Here is a 6,238-nt window from a genome sequence, read left to right on the forward strand (position 1 = left end):
GAAGCATAGATGAGGTTGTTGGTAAAAGTGTAGTGCTTTGTTCAGTTTTTGTAATTGGCATTTCAGATGTTGTCACAGCGTCATTTATTGTACTTGTAGAAGTTGACAAAACAGATGTTGCTAGAACTGTAGAAGAAGTTGTTGGCAAAAGCATACTGCTTTTTTGAGTTGTTGCTATTGGCAATTCAGAGGTTGTCAAAGAATCATGGATTGTGCTTGTAGAAGTTGATGGCAAAACAGATGTTGTTAGAACCTTAGATGTTGTTGTTGGCAAAAGTGTAGTGCTTTGTTCATTTGTTGTAATTTTCATTTCAGATGTTGTCACATCATCATGGCTTGTGCTTGTAGAAGTTGATGGCAAAACAGATGTTGTTTGAACCGTAGATGATAATGTTGGCAAAAGTGTAGTGTTTTCTTCAGTTGTTGTAATGGGCATTTCAGTTGTTTTTGCAGCATCAGGGCTTGCGCTTGTAGAAGCTGGCAAAACAGATGTTGTTTGAACCAAAGATGATGTTGTTGGCAAAAGTGTAGTGTTTTTTTTAGTTGTTGTACTTGCCATTTCAGATGTTGTTTCAGCAATAAGGATTGTGCTTGTGGAAGTTGATTGCAAAACACTTGTTGTTTGAACCGTAGATGAGGTTGTTGGCAAAAGTGTAGTGTCTTGTTGAGTTGTTGTAATTGGCATTTCAGATGTTGTGACTGAAACGGGTATTGTGTTTGTAGATGTTGTTTCCACAACAGCCATAGTTTGAGCTGTTGATGTGGTTTTAGTTGGCAAAATTGAAGTGCTTAGTTTAGTTGTAATTGGCATTTCAGACGTTGTTGCAGCATCATGGCTAGTCCTTGTAGAAGTTGGCAAAACAGATGTTGTTTTAACTGTAGATAAGGTTGTTGGCAAAAGTGTCGGTCCTTGAGTTGTTGCAATTGGCATTTCAGATGTTGTTGCAGCATCATGGCTTGTGCTTGTAGAAGTTGATGGCAAAACTGACATTGTTTGAACCGTAGATGAGGTTGTTGGCAACAGCGTAGTGCGTTTTTGAGTTGTTTTTATTGGCAATTCAGATGTTGTCACAGCATCAAGGATTGTGCTTGTGGAAGTTGATGGCAATACAGATGTTGTTTGAACCGTAGGTGATAATGTTGGCAAAACTGTAGTGCTTTGTTCAGTTGTTGTAATTGGCATTTCAGAAGTTGTTGCAGCATTATGGCTTGTGCTTGTAGAAGTTGATGGCAACCCAGATGTTGTTTGAATCGTATATGATGTTGTTGGCAACAGCCTAGTGCGTATTTGAGTTGTTTCTATTGGCAATTCAGATGTTGTAAAAGCATCATGGATTGTGTTTGTAGAAGTTGATGGCAAAACAGATGTTGTTTGAACCTTAGATGTTGTTGTTGGCAAAAGTGTAGTGCTTTGTTCATTTGTTGTAATTTTAAATTCAGATGTTGTCACATCATCATGGCTTGTGCTTGCAGAAGTTGATGGCAAAACTGACATTGTTTGAACCGTAGATGAGGTTGTTGGCAACAGCGTAGTGCTTTGTTCATTTGTTGTAATTGGCATTTCAGATGTTGTTGCAGCATCATGGCTTGCGTTTGTAGAAGTTGGCAAAACAAATGTTGTGTGAACTGTAGATGAGGTTGTTGGCAAAAGCATAGTGCTTTTTTGAGTTGTTGCTATTGGCAATTCAGAGGTTGTCACATCATCATGGCTTGTGCTTGTAGAAGTTGATGGCAAAACTGACATTGTTTGAACTGCAGATGAGGCTGTTGGCAACAGCGTAGTGCGTTTTTGAGTTGTTTCTATTGGCAATTCAGATGTTGTCACAGCATCAAGGATTGTGTTTGTGGAAGTTGATGGCAAAACAGATGTTGTTTGAACCGTAGATGATAATGTTGGCAAAAGTGTAGTGCTTTCTTCAGTTGTTGTAATGGGCATTTCAGTTGTTGTTGCAGCATCAGGGCTTGCGCTTGTAGAAGCTGGCAAAACAAATGTTGTGTGAACTGTAAATGAGGTTGTTGGCAAAAGCATAGTGCTTTTTTGAGTTGTTGCTATTGGCAATTCAGAGGTTGTCAAACTATCATGGATTGTGCTTGTAGAAGTTGATGGCAAAACAGATGTTGTTTGAACCTTAGATGTTGTTGTTGGCAAAAGTGTAGTGCTTTGTTCATTTGTTGTAATTTTAAATTCAGATGTTGTCACATCATCATGGCTTGTGCTTGCAGAAGTTGATGGCAAAACTGACATTGTTTGAACCGTAGATGAGGTTGTTGGCAACAGCATAGTGCTTTTTTGAGTTGTTGCTATTGGCAATTCAGAGGTTGTCAAAGCAGCATAGATTGTGCTTGTAGAAGTTGATGGCACAACAGATGTTGTTTGAAGCATAGTTAAGGTTGCTGGTAAAGGTGTAGTGCTTTGTTCACTTGTTGTAATTGGCATTTCAGATGTTGTTACAGCATCATGGCTTGTGCTTGTAGAAATTGGCAAAACAGATGTTGTTTGAACTGTAGATGAGGTTGTTGGCAAAAGTGTACTGTCTTGTTGAGTTGTTGTCAATGGTATTTCAGATGTTATTATTGTAATAGGGATTGTTTTTGTATATGTTGATGCCACAACAGTCGTTGATTGAGTCTTTGATGAGGCTGTTGATGGCGGCAAAATTGTACTGCTTTGTTCAGTTGTTGTAATTGGTGTTTCAGACGTTGTTGCAGCATCATGGCTTGTCCTTGCAGAAGTTGGCAAAACAGATGTTGTTTTAAATGTAGATAAGGTTGTTGGCAAAAGCGTTGGGCTTTGTTCAGTTGTTGTACTTGCCATTTCAGATGTTGTTTCTGCAATAAGGATTGTGCTTGTGGAAGTTGATTGCAAAACACTTGTTGTTTGAACCGTAGAGGAAGTTGTTGGCAAAAGTGTAGTGTCTTGTTGAGTTGTTGTAATTGGCATTTCAGATGTTGTGACCGAAACGGGTATTGTGTTTTTAGATGTTGTTTCCACAACAGCCATAGTTTGAGCTGTTGATGTGGTTTTAGTTGCCAAAATTGATGTGCTTAGTTTAGTTGTAATTGGCATTTCAGACGTTGTTGCAGCATCATGGCTAGTCCTTGTAGAAGTTGGCAAAACAGATGTTGTTTTAACTGTAGATAAGGTTGTTGGCAAAAGTGTAGGTCCTTGAGTTGTTGTAATTGGCATTTCAGATGTTGTTGCAGCATCATGGCTTGTGCTTGTAGAAGTTGATGGCAAAACTGACATTGTTTGAACCGTAGATGAGGTTGTTGGCAACAGCGTAGTGCGTTTTTGAGTTGTTTTTATTGGCAATTCAGATGTTGTCACAGCATCAAGGATTGTGCTTGTGGAAGTTGATGGCAAAACAGATGTTGTTTGAACCATAGATGGTAATGTTGGCAAAAGTGTAGTGCTTTGTTCAGTTGTTGTAATTGGCATTTCAGAAGTTGTTGCAGCATTATGGCTTGTGCTTGTAGAAGTTGATGGCAACCCAGATATTGTTTGAACCGTATATGATGTTGTTGGCAACAGCCTAGTGCGTATTTGAGTTGTTTCTATTGGCAATTTAGAGGTTGTCACATCATCATGGCTTGTGCTTGTAGAAGTTGATGGCAAAACTGACATTGTTTGAACCTTAGATGAGGTTGTTGGCAACAGCGTAGTGCGTTTTTGAGTTGTTTTTATTGGCAATTCAGATGTTGTCACAGCATCAAGTATTGTGCTTGTGGAAGTTGATGGCAAAACAGATGTTGTTTGAACCGTAGATGATAATGTTGGCAAAACTGTAGTGCTTTGTTCAGTTGTTGTAATTGGCATTTCAGAAGTTGTTGCAGCATTATGGCTTGTGCTTGTAGAAGTTGATGGCAACCCAGATGTTGTTTGAACCGTATCTGATGTTGTTGGCAACAGCCTAGTGCGTATTTGAGTTGTTTCTATTGGCAATTCAGATGTTGTAAAAGCATCATGGATTGTGTTTGTAGAAGTTGATGTCAAAACAGATGTTGTTTGAACCTTAGATGTTGTTGTTGGCAAAAGTGTAGTGCTTTGTTCATTTGTTGTAATTTTAAATTCAGATGTTGTCACATCATCATGGCTTGGGCTTGAAGAAGTTGATGGCAAAACTGACATTGTTTGAACCGTAGATAAGGTTGTTGGCAACAGCGTAGTGCTTTGTTCATTTGTTGTAATTGGCATTTCAGATGTTGTTGCAGCATCATGGCTTGCCCTTGTAGAAGCTGGCAAAACAAATGTTGTGTGAACTGTAGACGAGGTTGTTGGCAAAAGCATAGTGGTTTTTTGAGTTGTTGCTATTGGCAATTCAGAGGTTGTCATATCATCATGGCTTGTGCTTGTAGAAGTTGATGGCAAAACTGACATTGTTTGAACCGTAGATGAGGTTGTTGGCAACAGGATAGTGCTTTGTTCATTTGTTGTAATTGGCATTTCAGATGTTGTTGCAGCATCATGGCTTGCGCTTGTAGAAGCTGGCAAAACAAATGTTGTGTGAACTGTAGACGAGGTTGTTGGCAAAAGCATAGTGCTTTTTTGAGTTGTTGCTATTGGCGATTCAGAGGTTGTCAAAGTATCATGGATTGTGCTTGTAGAAGTTGAAGGCAAAACAGATGTTGTTTGAACCTTAGATGTTGTTGTTGGCAAAAGTGTAGTGCTTTGTTCATTTGTTGTAATTTTAAATTCAGATGTTGTCACATCATCATGGCTTGAGCTTGCAGAAGTTGATGGCAAAACTGACATTGTTTGAACCGTAGATGAGGTTGTTGGCAACAGCATAGTGCTTTTTTGAGTTGTTGCTATTGGCAATTCAGAGGTTGTCAAAGCAGCATGGATTGTGTTTGTAGAAGTTGATGCCAAAACAGATGTTGTTTGAACCATAGTTAAGGTTGCTGGTAAAGGTGTAGTGCTTTGTTCACTTGTTGTAATTGGCATTTCAGATGTTGTTACAGCATCATGGCTTGTGCTTGTAGAAATTGGCAAAACAGATGTTGTTTGAACTGTAGATGAGGTTGTTGGCAAAAGTGTACTGTCTTGTTGAGTTGTTGTCAATGGTATTTCAGAAGTTATAATTGTAATAGGGATTGTAATTGTATATGTTGATGCCACAACAGTCGTTGATTGAGTCTTTGATGAGGCTGTTGATGGCGGCAAAATTGTACTGCTTTGTTCAGTTGTTGTAATTGGTGTTTCAGACGTTGTTGCAGCATCATGGCTTGTCTTTGTAGAAGTTGGCAAAACAGATGTTGTTTTAAATGTAGATAAGGTTGTTGGAAAAAGCGTAGAGCTTTGTTCATTTGTTGTAATTGGCATTTCAGATGTTGTTGCAGCATCATGGCTTGCGCTTGTAGAAGCTGGCAAAACAAATGTTGTGTGAACTGTAGATGAGGTTGTTGGCAAAAGCATAGTGCTATTTTGAGTTGTTTCTATTGGCAATTCAGAGGTTGTCACAGCATCAAGGATTGTGTTTGTGGAAGTTGATGGCATCCCAGATATTGTTTGAACCGTATATGATGTTGTTGGCAACAGCCTAGTGCGTATTTGAGTTGTTTCTATTGGCAATTCAGAGGTTGTCACATCATCATGGCTTATGCTTGTAGAAGTTGATGGCAAAACTGACATTGTTTGAACCGTAGATGAGGTTGTTGGCAACAGCGTAGTGCGTTTTTGAGTTGTTTCTATTGGCAATTCAGATGTTTTCACAGCATCAAGGATTGTGTTTGTGGAAGTTGATGGCAAAACAGATGTTGTTTGAACCGTAGATGATAATGTTGGCAAAAGTGTACTGCTTTCTTCAGTTGTTGTAATGGGCATTTCAGTTGTTGTTGCAGCATTAGGGCTTGCGCTTGTAGAAGCTGGCAAAACAAATGTTGTGTGAACTGTAGATGAGGTTGTTGGCAAAAGCATTGTGCTTTTTTGAGTTGTTGCTATTGGCAATTCAGAGGTTGTCAAAGTATCATGGATTGTGCTTGTAGAAGTTGATGGCAAAACAGATGTTGTTTGAACCTTAGATGTTGTTGTTGGCAAAAGTGTAGTGCTTTGTTCATGTGTTGTAAATTTTAATTCAGATGTTGTCACATCATCATGGCTTGTGCTTGCAGAAGTTGATGGCAAAACTGACATTGTTTGAACCGTAGATGAGGTTGTTGGCAACACCATAGTGCTTTTTTGAGTTGTTGCTATTGGCAATTCAGAGGTTGTCAAAGCAGCATGGATTGTGCTTGTAGA

This window comes from Siphateles boraxobius, unplaced genomic scaffold (genome assembly GCF_051911475.1).
Source record: "Siphateles boraxobius isolate OS27281-9 unplaced genomic scaffold, OSU_SipBor_1 29, whole genome shotgun sequence".
Classification (NCBI taxonomy): Eukaryota; Metazoa; Chordata; class Actinopteri; order Cypriniformes; family Leuciscidae; genus Siphateles; species Siphateles boraxobius.